The following is a 14388-nucleotide window of genomic DNA, read 5'->3' on the forward strand; positions in this document are numbered from 1 at the left end:
CGTCTGACGTCACGCGCCACCGAGCTGGCACCAGCTTTGCTCCAATCCTTCCTGTGCTGGCCTGGGGAGCCAGTGGCTGTCAATATAGGGGGAAGTGAGGACAAAAACCAGCAGCAATGATGGGGGGAAGAGTCCATTCAAGGCAATAGAAAGGAAAACCAAGCGGGGCGTATAACGGAAGGCCAATCCGCCAGGGCGGCCCGCCCTGCGGTGAAAGTTAAAACTTGCTCCCCTTGGCGGTGACACACATCAAAATAAAATGGAAATGCCGCAAATGCTGAAAATCTGGAATAAAAGCACAAAAAAAACACAAGCGTACATTTTGTCAGAACTGAAGCTTCCTTCTGTCATGTCATAACTTGTCTTTACTTTTTATAACAACTTGCATTTATAAAACGTACATTATATAGCGCCCTTAACATAAGAATTGGAGGAGCTTTCACGACGATTTCCAAAAAAACATGGATTGCAGGTAGGTGATTGGTTGGTGAGTATTAAGGTTTTTTCTCTCATTTTTCTCACTAACCTAGGACTGTGGTTTAAACTGGATGCGAGAAACTATAAAGTACTGTATTAAACTTATAGGTTAACTAGTTAAACTAATTAATATAACTATAAATAATAAATAAATACTTTAACTAATTAAATAAAATAAGGCTAGACTAAGATATGGCAGAGCAGGTTAAGTGTCTGGATTGCAGTATGTGGGAACTTGTGGAGAGCCCCGAGCAAACACGCCTGCAGGAGATGTCTCCATCTCGAGTCATTGAGCTGGAGTGCGAGTTGGAGACACTTCGACACATAAGGGAGGGGGAGGAATTTCTGGACAGTTGTATCGCGAATATAGTCACACCCCAGAGGAAACATAGAAAATAGGTGCAGGAGTAGGCCATTCGGCCCTTCGAGCCTGCACCACCATTCAATATGATCATGGCTGATCATGCAACTTCAGTACCCCATTCCTGCTTTTTCTCCATACCCCTTGATCCCTTTAGCCGTAAGGGTCACATCTAACTCCCTTTTGAACATTTCTAACGAATTGGCCTCAACAACTTTCTGTGGTAGAGAATTCCACAGGTTCACAATTCTCTGAGTGAAGAAGTTTCTCCTCATCTCGCTCCTAAATGGCTTACCCCTTCTCCTTAGATTGTGACCACTGGTTCTGGACTTCTCCAACATCGGGAATGTGCACAGGTTCAGGGAGGGTGTGACTGTTAGGGAGCTAGGTGGCGGGGATTTAAGAGAGGTTGAGAAGGAGGTCCTGCAGAAATTGGACAGGTCCAACAGATATGATGCACTTGTTACCTGTGAGGACAAGGAAAAAGATGTCCGGGAGGACAGCCTCAATGCAGACCAAGGCACCGTGGCCCAGAAGGCTGTTCAAGAAAGAAAGACTTGCATTTATTTAAGCGTCTTTCACGACCACCGGATGTTCAAAGTGCTTTACAGCCAATAAAGTACTTTTGGAGTGTAGCCACTATTGTAATGCAGGAAACGTGGCAGCCAATTTGTGCACAGCAAGCTCCCACAAACAACAATGTGATAATGACCAGATAATCTGTTTATTTGTTATGTTGATTGAGGGATAAATATTGGCCAGTAAGGCGGGCGAGCAGAATAGAAATGTGGTAGTGATAGGGACTCTATAGTTAGGGGGATAAATAGCATCCTCTGCAGCCAAGAACGTGAATCCCAAAGGGCGTGTTGCCTACCCGATACCAGGGTAAGAGATATCTCACGGCGGCTGGAGAGGAACTTGGAAAGGGAGGGGTCAATCCAGTTGTCGTGGGCCATGTTGGAACAAACAACATAGGTAGGAACAGACAGGTCCTGCTGAAACAGTATCAGGAGTTAGGCTCTAAATTAAAAAGCAGGACCTTGAGGGTAATAATCTCTGGATTACTGCCCAAGCCACGTGCAAATTGGCATAGAAGCAGACATGCAGGAGAATTAACACGTGGCAGAAGGGTTGCTTTTCATGGGACACTGGCACCAGTTCTGGGACAGGAAGGAGCTGTACCGATGGGACAGGCTCCACCTGAACCGGGTTGGGATTTGTGATACACTCATAATAAAGCATGAAACTGAACAATGAGCAAGTGTGACCTTAGCTCTTTTAATAAGACTCCAGAGTGCAAGTACCTCATGGGTGGCCTTCTTATATACAGTGCTCCCAAGGGATGCTGGGATCCCTTGGGACTCCAACAGGTAGGCCTTCTGGTGGTAGTGTGATACAGGTTGCAAGGGGTTAAATACATAACATCACTCCCTCGTAAAGTTAATCATACGCTTATTTACAAGGTGAGACGATCTGGCCTTTTCACTCCCTAGTCGATCGTCTCGGTACAAATGCGGGTGTGGGTGAGTTGGTTAGTTCTTCACTGGGCTGCTGGACAGCCAGCCTTGCTGGGCTGCTGGGGATGTTGAGTTCGGCTTCGTGGTCAACCATGATGTCGGTTGCCACTTCTGAGTGTTGGAGGGTCAAAGTTGGTGGTGTCTTCTTCAGGTTGTTCATAGCTGTAGGTGAACCGCAATTTGATTTGGTCCAAATGTTTTCTGCACATTAGTCCATTGGCCAATTTGACCTGAAACACCCTATTCCCCTCTTTGGTTATGACCGTGCCAGCGAACCATTTGGAACCATGTCCATAATTGAGTACAAACACAGGGTCATTGACCTCAATATCGTGTGACAAATTTGCGCGGTCATGGTACACACTTTGTTGATGCCGCCTGCCCTCGACGTGATCATGGAGATTAAGGTGGACAAGAGAGAGCCGTGTTTTGAGCGCCCTTTTCATGAGCAGCTCAGCTGGGGAAACCTCAGTGAGTGAATGGGCTCTGGTGCGGTAGTTGAGCAGCACTCGGGACAGTCAGGTCTGCAGGGAGCCTTTCGACACGTGTTTCAAGTTTTGCTTGATGGTCTGAACTGCCCGTTCTGCCTGGCCATTGGATGCGGGCTTGAATGGGGCAGATGTAACGTACTTGATCCCATTGCGGGTCATGAATTCCTTGAATTCAGCACTGGTGAAACACTGCTCATTGTCGCTGACTAGGACATCAGACAGGCCGTGCGTGGCAAACATGGCTCGTAGGCTTTCAATGATGGCCTTGGACATCCTTACAGACATTATTGCACATTCAATCCATTTTGAGTAAGCATCCACGACAACCAAGAACATTTTGCCAAGAAATGGGCCCGCATCGTCCACGTGGATCCTCGACCACGGTTTGAAGTGCCACGGCCACAAACTTAGCGGTGTCTCTCTGAGTACATTGCTCAGCTGAGAGAAAGTGTTGCACTGGTGCACTAAATCTGAGTCGATGTCGGGCCACCACCCATGGGATCTGGCTATGGCTTTCATCATTACAATGCCTGGGTGGGTGCAGTTCACAAATGAACGTATCTCTGCCTTTCTTGGGCAAGATCACGTTATTACCCCACAACAGATAGTCCGCCTTCAGGGACATTTCATCTTTGCGCCTGTGGAACGGCTTAATCACCTCCTGCATCTCTGCTGGGATGCTGGACTAGCTCCCATGGAGGACACAGTTTTTTACCATGAACAGCAAAGGACCCTGGCTGGTCCAGGTCTTGATCTGGCGGTCCGTAACGGGTGACTTTCCGTTTTCGAATGCATCTATTACCATGAGCAAGTCCGCAGGCTGTGCCATTTCCATCCCGGTGGTGGTCAATGGTAGCCGACTGAGAGCGTCAGAGCAGTTCTCTGTGCCCGGTCTGTGGCGGATTACATAGTTGTATGCCGGCAGCGTGAGCACCCATCTTTGGATGCGGGCAGAGGCATTGGTGTTAATCCCTTTGCTCTCAGAGAACAGCGATAGGAGCGGCTTGTGGTCAGTTTCAAGCTCAAACTTGAGGCCAAGCAAGTACTGGTGCATTTTTTTTACCCCGTAAACGCACGCCAGAGCTTCTTTTTCAAACATGCTGTCGGCCCTTTCGGCCTTGGACAAACTCCTGGATGCATAAGCGACCGGTTGCAAAATCCCCAATTCATTAGCCTGTTGTAACACACACCTGACCCTGTATGATGACACATTGCAAGCTAGCAAAAAAAAAGAGCCTTGCGAAATGTTTGGAGTGTCCCCCAGATCGGGGGGTCACTTGATCTAATGTTTATTTGTCTCCTCTAAAAGAGTTGCAAGCTAGCACTAATCGTTTACAAGGGTTATACAGGACAGGCAGTTTGTTTGAACACAACAGATTTCTGACTTTCTCAAAGGCAGCCTCTTGTGAATTCCCCCATACAGTCGCCTCCCTTGCGCAGTAGCACATATAGGGGTTCTAACAGGGTGCTTAACCCAGGTAGGAAATTACCGAAATAGTTAAGGAGTCCCAGGAACGACCGCAGCTCTGTCACGTTCTGTGGTCTTGGCGCATTCTTGATGGCCTCCGTCTTGGCATCGATGGGTCTGATGCCATCTGCTGCGATTCTTCTTTCCAAGAACTTGACCTCTGGCGCCAGGAAAACAAACTTGGAGCGTTTCAACCTGAGTCCTACGCGATCCAACCGACTAAGAATCTCTTCCAGATTCTTCAAGTGCTCAATGGTGTCCCGACCTGTAACCAGTATGGCGTCCTGGAAAACCACAGTGCGAAGAACCGACTTTAGCAGGCTCTCTATGTTCCGTTGGAAGATTGCTGCGGCCGACCGAATCCCGAATGGGCATCTGTTATAAATGAACAGACCTTTGTGCGTGTTGATGCACGTGAGGCCTTTCGAAGACTCCTCCAGCTCCTGCGTCATGTAGGCCGAGGTCAGGTCCAACTTGGCGAACGTCTTCCCTCCAGCCAGGGTCGCAAATAGGTCGTCTGCCTTGGGGAACGGGTACTGGTCCTGCAGCGAAAAACGGTTAATCGTTACTTTATAATCCCCACAAACTTTGACTATGCCGTCCTCTTTAAGTACCGGGACAATCAGACTGGCCCACTCGTTGAATTCCAACTGCGCGATGATGCCTTCTCACTGCAGCCTGTCCAGCTCAATTTCCATTTTCTCACGCATCATATATGGTACCGCCCGTGCCTTGTGGTGGATGGGTCATGTACCGGGAACCAAATGGATCTGCACTTTCGCCCCCGAGAAGCTTCCAATGCCTGGCTCGAACAACGATGGAAATCTGCTCAGAACCTGGGCACATGAGGCGTCGTCGATGGACGAAAGCGCTCAGATGTCATCCCAGTTCCAACAGATTTTTCCCAGCCAGCTTCTGCCAAACAGTGTGGGGCCATCCCCTGGCATGATCCATAGCGGGAGTTCGTGTACTGCTCCATCATAGGCGACTTTGACTTCTGCACTGCCAATTACAGGGATTAGTTCCTTGGTGTAAGTCCTTAGTTTGGTGTGAATATGCTGAGCTTGGGTCTGTGTGCCTTGTTGCAGCACAGCCTGTCGAAGGCCTTTTTACTCATTATGGACTGACTCGCACCCGTGTCCAGTTCCATAGATACTGGAATTTCATTCAGTTCAACTTTCAACATTATTGGTGGAAATTTCGTAGTGAAAGTGTGTACCCCGTACACTTTTGCCTCCTCGGTATGGGTCTCCAATTCAGCCTGGTCCACAGTGGATCGATTTTCCTCTGCAACATGGTGGTTTGCAGGGTTTGCAGCTCGCCTGCATATTCGCTGGAGGTGTCCCATTGTTCTGCAGCCGTTGCACGCATAGTGCTTGAAGCGGCATTGATGGGCTCGATGATCACCTCCACAACGTCAACAGGTGTTAACGATTGATAGCGGACTCTGGGTTATCTGAGGTCGTGCAGCAGCAGCCGGCGTGTACGTTCTGCCATGTATATTCCTGCTCAAAAACGATGTTACTTTGTGCACAGAACTGGCCGAAACCTCTTTACTCTGCGAAATCTGTTTGGTGTTGTTGCTGGTGGACATAAATACCTGGGCTATTGTTATGGCTTTGCTTAGATTCAGAGTTTCAACAGTCAACAGTTTGCGAAGGCTTACTTCATGGCCAATGCCCAGTACAAAAAAGTCTCTAAGCATTTGTTCTAGGAATCCCTCAAATTCACAATGTCCTGCGAGACGCCTTAATTCAGCGACATAGCTCGCCACTTCCCGGCCCTCTGACCGTTGACACGTGTAGAACCGATATCTCGCCATCAAAACACTTTCCTTACGATTTAGATGCTCCCGGACCAGTGTACACAATTCTTCACAGGATTTAGTTGTTGGTTTTACCGGAGCTAGAAGATTCTTCATGAGGCCATAGGTTGTTGCCCCACAGATAGTAAGGAGGATCACCCTTCATTTGGCAGCATTCTCGTCCCCTTCCAGCTCGTTGGCCACAAAGTATTGGTCGAGTCTCTCCACGAAGGCCTCCCAATCGTCCCCTTCTGAGAACTTCTCCAGGATTCCAACTGTTCTTTGCATTTTCGCGCGGTTGTTCGTTAGCTCGTCCCCAATTGATACACTCATAATAAAGGATGAAACTGAGTACTGTGAACTATGAGCAAGTGTGACCTTAGCTCCTTTAATAAGACTCCAGAGTACAGGTACCTCGTGGGTGGCCTGTTTATATACAGTGCTCCCAAGGGATGCTGGGATCCCTTGAGACTCCCAATAGGTAGGCCCTCTGGTGGTAGTGTGATACAGGTTGCAAGGGGTTAAATACATAACAACCTGTGTACTAGTGGAAAGGGTAAATAGGGAGATGGTAAAGACTTTAAACTAGTAAGATAGGGGGGAGGGATCTGCAAAAAACGTAACCAGCCGAAATATGCGCAAAACAGGAATAGAGAGCATAGGAAAGACTAAAGTAAGGGAGGACATTGATGGCAAGGGAATAAATAGAGTTTTAGAACAGGAGTCTACAAAGATGGTTAAATATAAAGTGAGAGGAAATCCTATTAAAAATGAGTTAAACTGTCTGTACATCAATGTACACAGTGTCTGTAATAAAACAGATGAGCTGGAGGCAATCATGCATTGAGAGGAACTAGACATAGTAGGGATTACTGAGAAATAGCTAAAGAAAAATCAGGACTGGGAATTAAACATTGCAGGGTATAACATATTTAGAAAAGATAGAGAAGGAAAAAGAGAACTTCTGATGAAGGGCCATCGACCTGAAATGTTAACTCTGTTTGTCTCCACAGATGCTGCCTGACCTGCTGAGAATTCCAGCATTTTCTGTTTTTTTTTGGGGGTGTTGCTAAAGATTAGGAGAGAAGTCAAAAAGGTAGGTGGAGTAACTATACTTATTAGGAATAATATAATGGCAGTAGAAAAAAATGATGCAGCAATCAGCAAGACAAAAATAGAATCCATATGGATAGAGATAAAAGATAATAAAGGATTAGTCATAGTAATAGATGTACTCTACAGACCACCTAATAGTGGAAGGGAGGTGGAGGAAGAAATATGCGTACTAATTAGGGAAATGAGTAAAAAACATCGAATAATAATCATGGGGGATTTCAACTACCCTGATATTACTTAGACAGAAGAGGTTGGTAAAGGGATAAGGAAATTGAGTTCGTACAATGTGTACAGGACTCCTTTCTAAACCAATATGTAAAAAGTCCAACAAGAGATTGGGGGGGTGGGGGGGAAGGAGAAGGGGGAGGGAGGCTGAACGGGCCGGGCCTGAGACTTCGGGCAGGGCCCGTCCCCAGCACCAGATTTACAGGTAGGTGGCGTTGGGTCAGGTTGGGGGGGGTGGTGGGAGGGAGGTCGGTTCAGGTCGGGGGGAGGGAGGGAGGGAGAGGGAGGTCAGGTCGGGGGGAGGGAGGTCAGGTCGGATCCAGTCCGATGGCGGGGGGGGGCAGGGGGGGGAGAGCGGGTGTCGGATCCGGTCTGGAGGCGGGAAGCGGGAGTCGAGTCGGGTTGGGAGGAAGCAGGAGCTGGCCGTGGGAGGAGCCTTATTCACGCAGCCCCAGTGAGGCCATTCGGCCAGGGCTAGGGGCTGCGTGCTTCGGGCCCCTCCCACACAGTTTCGGGCGCCTGGAGCTACTGCACTTGCGTGCCCACTGTAGCGCGCATGTGCAGAGGTCCCGGCACTGTTTTCGGCGCAGGGACCTGGCTCTGCCCCCTACAGCTCCTGCTGTGCTGCGCCGAGGGCCAGAGGACCTGCAGGAAGGTGGAGAATCTGGAGGTTTTTTTTAGGCGCACTTTGTGGCGCGAAAAACCGGCGTCCAGGTCGGGACTGCGCCGTTCTAGGCGCGGCTCGAAACTTGGGCCCATAGAATTGAAAAGTAGGGAAGTTATGCCAGACCTATATCGACCCTTGGTTCGATCACACTGAGAGTACTGCGTACAATTCTGGTCGCCATATTATAAAAAGAATATAGAGACACTGGAGAGGGTGCAGAGAAGGTTTACAAGGATGATACCAGAAATGCGAGGATATACCCATCAGGAAAGGATGAACAGGCTGGGTCTCTTTTTGCTTGAAGTGCAGGTGACCTAATAGAGGTATTTAAAATTATGAAAGATTTTGATGAAGTGGATACAAAGAGAATGTTTCCACTTGTGGGGAAGAGCATAACTAGAGGCCATCAATATAAGATAGTCACCAAGAAATCCACTAGGGAATTCAGAAGAAACTTCTTCACCCAAAGAGTGGTGAGAATGTGGAACCTGCTAGCACAGGGAGTGGTTGAAGCGAATAGTATAGATGCATTTTTCAAAGAGGCTTTGAGGGTGTCCTTGAAGTGTTTCCTCTGCCTACCTGGGGCTTGTTTGCCATGTTGGAGCTCCAAGTAGAGCGCTTGTTTTGGGAATCTCGTGCCAGGCATGTGGCCGATGTGGCCCCTACAGCAGAGCCGATCTAGTGTGGCCAGTGCCCCGATGCTGGGGATATTGGCCTGAGTGAGGACACTGACGCTGGTATACCTATCCTGCCAATGGATTTGTAGGATCTTGCGGAGGCAGCGTTGGTGGTAATTCTCCAGTGTTTTGAGGTGCCTGCTGTACATAGTCCATGCCTCTGAGCCATATAGGAGGACAGGTGTCACCACTGCTCTGTAGACCATGAGCTTGGTGCCGGATTTGAGGTTGTGGTTTTCAAACACTCTCTTCCTCAGGTGACCGAAGGCTGCACTGTCACACTGAAGGTGTGTTGGACCTCATCGTCGATGTCTGCCCTTGTTGACAGTAGGCTCCCGAGGTATGAAAAATGGTCCATGTTGTCCAAGGATCTGTCGTGGATTTTGATAACCGGGGGGCTGTGCTGTGTGGCGGGGGCAGGTTGGTAGAGGACCTTTGTCTTACAGATGTTTAATGTAAGGCCCATGCTCTCATAAGCCTTGGTGAAGGTGTTGATGATGGCTTGGAGTTCGGCCTCCGAATGTGCTCAGATGCAGGCGTCATCTGCTTACTGTAGTTCGACGATGGAGGATTGGATGACCTTGGATCTGGCCTGGAGGCAGCGTAGGTTGAAAATATAACATCCCCACTGACTCCTGAGAATCCCTGGTCCAAGAATGCTCAAAGTGGAGAAAAAGCATGCGGGAAGGCGCTGAAAACCTCGAGTCTCTTTGCCGCGTGCAAGCTGAAGCCAAGCGTCAACAGCAGAAGGAGCGCGTGGCAACCCAGACACCCCACCCACCTACCTGTTCCTTCAACCACCATTTGCCCCACCTGTGACAGAGATTGTAGATCCCGCATTGGACTCTTCAATCACCTGAGAACTTATTTCTAGTGTGGAAGCAAGTCATCCTCGACTCCGAGGGACTGCCTATGATGATGATAGATGCATTTAAGGGGAGACTAGACAAGCATATGAGGGAGAAGGGAATAGAGGGTTATGCTGATAGATTTAGATGAGGAAAGACGGGAGGAGGCTCGAGTGGAGCATAAACGTCGGCATGGATTAGTTGGGCCGAATGGCCTGTTTCTGTGCGGTATATCCTATGTAATCAGTCAGCATGGTTTTATGAAAGGGAAATCATCTTTGACAAATTTTCTGGAGTTCTTTGCAGATGTAACAAGCAGAATGGATAAAGGGGAACCAGTTGACGTGTATTTGGATTTCCAGAAAGCATTCGATAAGGTGCCACACAAAAGGTTACTGCACAAGATAAGAGCTCATGGGGTTGGGGAAATATATTAACGTGGATAGAGGATTGGCTAACTAACAGAAAACAGAAAGTCGTGATAAATGGGTCTTTTTCAGGTTGGCAAACTGTAACTAGTGGGGTGCCACAGGGATCGAGGCTGGGGTCTCAACTATTTACAATTTATATTAATGACTTGGATGAAGGGACCGAGTGTAACGTAGCCACATTTGCTGGTGATACAAAGATAGGTGGGAAAGCAAGTTGTGAGGAGGACACAAATAATTTACAAAGGGATATAGATAGGGTCAGTGAGTGGGCAAAAATTTGTCAGATGGACTATAATGTGGGAAAATGTGAGGTTATCCATGTTGGTAGGAAAAATAAAAAAGCAAATTATTATTTAAATGGGGAGCGATTACAAAATGCTGTAGAACAGAGGAATCTGGAGGTTCTTGTACATGAAATGATAAAAATTAGCATGCAGGTACAGCAAGTAATCAGGAAGGCAAATGAAATGTTGGCCTTTATTGCAAGGGAGATGGAGTATAAAAGTAGGGAAGTCCTGCTCCAATTGTACAGGGCATTGGTAAGACCACACCTGGAGTACTGTGTACAGTTTTGGTCTCCTTATTTAAGGAAAGATATACTTGCATTGGAAGCAGTTCAGACAGAGAAGGTTCATGAGGTTGATTCCTGAGATGAAGGGGCTGTCATATAAAGAAAAGTTGGGTCTATACTCATTGGAGTTTAGAAGAATGAGATAAGATTCTGAGGGCTTGACAGGGTAGATACAGAGAGGATGTTTCCCCTCATGGTGGAATCTAGAACTAGGGGGGCATAATTTCAGAATAAGCGGTTGCTCATTTAAAACAGAACTGAGGAGGAATTTCTTCTCTCAGGGTCAGGAATCTTTGGAATTCTCTACCCCAGAGAGCTGTGGAGGCTGGGTCTTTGAATATATTTAAGGTGAAGATAGACATATTTTTGAATGATAAGGAAGTCAAGGGTTATGGGGAGCGGGCGGGGAAGTGGAGTTGAGGCCAGGATCAGATCAGCCATGATCTTATTGAATGGCGGAGCAGGCTTGAGGAGTCAAATGGCCTACACCTGCTCCTATTTCTTTTGTTCTTATGTAATCCTATGTGTTTCCAGCATTTTCTGCTTTTATTTCAAAATATATTACATTTTATCGACATTGGGCTCAATTTTCCCCAAGCCCGTTTTCTAGCATGTTGCCAGAGTTACACCGGGTTTTCTAGGCCAGAAATGCGCCATAAATATTTTTCCAAAGTTTTCCCGATCTATAAATTGAATTTGGCGTCCAGTTGCCTCGGGGGGAGCGGGGGGAGCCTGCTGTCTGCGCCAAAACACGAAACTGCACCTTCTGCGCATGCGCGGGAAAAAAAGTTACATTTTTGACGTAGTTCCAATGGACGCGCATGCTCAGTACAGCTCGGATTTGGCAATCGGCCATTTTTAAAGAGCCAGTTGTGTGTCATGTTCCATTAACAAAACACAACATTACGGAAGTGACATCTCTTTCCCTCCCCCTCCCGGGGCACCAAGCCTTCTGATCGTCTATCTCTCCCTCCTCTTCTCTCCACCCACCCCTCCCCGCCACGGCTTGTGGCTTGTTTTGTAGCCGGACCCTGAATCCATAATCTGCCGCAAGCCCCTTGTCTGTGCCAGTCCAGCTCCAGTTCCCCCACCCTACCAACCCCCCCCCCCCCCCCCACCGCAGCCCTGAGTGTCTTACTGGTCCCTGTTATGTTCAGAATAACTCCACAAGACTATGCTGTAAGCTCAAACTGATATGATCTTAGTCTCATTAATCAAACTCCAGAGTGCTGAAGCAGCATGGCAGACAACCTTTTATACTTGCTTGCACGGGGTGTGCAGGTGACCCTTGGGTCTCCAACAGGTGCACCCCCTGGTGGCAAGTCTTACACTATTATAGAGTTTACATACATAACAGTCCCGGTCCCCTAGCCCAGGTCGAAGGGCTTGCCGATCCGCGCTCCCGCCCGACCCTAGCCCTGAGTGCCCTCCCGGTCCACTCCCACCCCTAGTCCAGGCCAAAGGGCTTGCCGAGCTGCTCCCCAGCCCGACTTTAGCCCCGAGTGCCCTCCTGGTCCGCTCCCGCCCCTAGCCCAGGCCACAGGGCTTGTCAATCCGCTCCCCCGCCCGACGCTGGCCGAGTGCCCTCCTGGTCCGCTCCTCCGCCCGACCCTGGCCCTGAGTGTCCTCTGAGTCTGCTCCCCTGCCCGACCCTTGCCCCGAGTGCCTCCCGGTCCGCTCCCCTGCCCGACCCTGGCCCCGAGTGCATTACTAGTCCCGCTCCCCACTCCTAGCCCAGGCCACGGGCTTGCCGGTCCGATCCCTGCCCCTATCCCAGGCTGAATGGCCTCCTGCCTCCCAGTCCCTGCACCTAACTACACCCGAAAAGCTTCCCCCCACCCCCTCTCTCTCCCCCACACCTCCTTCGACTCCCACCTCTCTCTCTCTCCCACTCTCTCTTACCTTTTCCGGTGCTGCTGTCCGGGCATCTGCTGCACTTACCTGCCCCGATTTCCTTACCTGCGTCGATTTTTTTAACTCTCCGGAAAGTTTTTCGGCAGAGGCCACATACGCTGGCCTAAGCAGAACTGGAGTAACTCTCAGCTGGCCTAAATGGCCAGAATTGGCATAGGTGGCAGGTTACGCCCCCTTTGGTTGAAAAAAAAAATCTAAAAGAATCGTAACTGAGTTACGCAGGTGCAGATTGATTGGCCAAAAAAAGCAGCCTGCTCCAAAAAAACAGCACAAACCACTGGGGAAAATTGAGCCCATAATAAGCGATTATAACTCTTCATGAGTCAAAGGGACAAATCACTTTATTGTCTTTATCTCTTTCTCTATTCTTTATGTGATGGCTCCTAAATAATCTATCCCTTTTAGAAGTGTTACAGATCTGTTAAAAGTCATCATTAGGTGTAACTTAAGCCCCATAAAATGCAACCTATTTTCCGATTGGGGTTTACACAATTTTCACTCTCAAAACCTGATAGGAAAAATGTGCTTTGATCTGTTAGGTCTGAAACTGGTGGAGCTCAATTATATATTAACTTAGGGCCATGGATATTCTGCGCACCATTTCGTGGATAAGTATATGGAAGTTAATAATAGAAACACAATGTATAGTTAAATGTGTTTCGGCTTTTTGTTCACTTTTTACACATTTTTAAAAATCTGCTGACATTTTGTTCTCATGAGTCTTTTTCCTTTTTTGTTTTCCCCCAGCACCAATCTTGGCACCAATGGGTCTCCTAATGGGAATTCTCTATCTGAGATATTTGGAAGAAGTGGAGGAGCAACAAAGGAGATCCCACACTGGTCAGTCTGCACAAGAAGTGCTCTGTGTCCAACTGTTGAGAACCACTCCTGCAGACAGACCTCATGTAAAGACATGACTAATCTCAGAAGCACACCAATTTTATGCTTTCATTGGCACTGCAGAAAAGAAGGCGGCATTCTAAGGTGACCAACAGCCAGCATTCTTTGATTGGTAGCACCCACTATCAATATCTACAGGTCCTGGCATACTTACCGGCAATGACCACAGGGAAATGTCGACACAGGGTCATCAGAGAGCCAGATACAGAGCTGTGCCACTTGTTGCAAGGACACCTGGAACTACAGTGCAGCACAGAACCGACAAATCCACAGAGAATAATGGTCAGCTGCAGTCAGTAACTTGTTTCCACCACTTTGCAGGCATGCTGCAATGCTGATCTATGGGAACAGTGCCGTGGAGAGGCTGAGAGGATGACCCCCCTCGCAGTTACCTAATGAAACACCACCAGCACTTCAGCCACCAAATAGTGAGGTTGGGTGCCTGGCTGCTCCTTTACTTGCCTGTATATGCATGTCTATACCTTGGATCTTGTAATTCCATTCCCTTCATTTCTGCGTGCCATTTCTTAGTCCTTTCCCTCCGCCTCCCCTCCACCCCCACCATCCCTCCCTTCAGCAGTGGCAAAGGTTGCTAATGAGTTGCGATGTCCTTTGAGACTTTTCAAATGCTTATCAGAATTTTTGTCATCCTATTTTAAACTGCAATCCAAAAAAATCTTACCTTCCATCTCATTCTAAGGAGTGAATATCTGGAATTTCAAAAGGGTTTTAAGTTTGATCTGCCTAAATATAGATTGATTTACCTTCTTGATAAAACACAGAGGCAATTTGTCACTCAGTGATTTGTAATTTGTTTGTGCATGCACTTTTATGTCTGACACGGCATAACTACTTACAGTTGATGTACCTAATGCCACTTGCATATCTACAAATAAAAAAACATACCTGTGTTTCATTCAA

At 48.0% G+C, this 14388-nt stretch overlaps 1 long non-coding RNA gene across 1 annotated transcript; it reads left to right on the plus strand.

Moving 5' to 3' along the window:
• The first annotated feature begins 9 nt into the window (after positions 1-9).
• LOC139268590 (uncharacterized) lies at positions 10-14388 on the plus strand. Its single transcript, XR_011594065.1, has 3 exons — positions 10-487; positions 7132-7214; positions 13315-14388. It is a non-coding gene; the product is annotated as an uncharacterized lncRNA (long non-coding RNA).

This window comes from Pristiophorus japonicus, chromosome 8 (genome assembly GCF_044704955.1).
Source record: "Pristiophorus japonicus isolate sPriJap1 chromosome 8, sPriJap1.hap1, whole genome shotgun sequence".
Classification (NCBI taxonomy): domain Eukaryota; kingdom Metazoa; phylum Chordata; class Chondrichthyes; family Pristiophoridae; genus Pristiophorus; species Pristiophorus japonicus.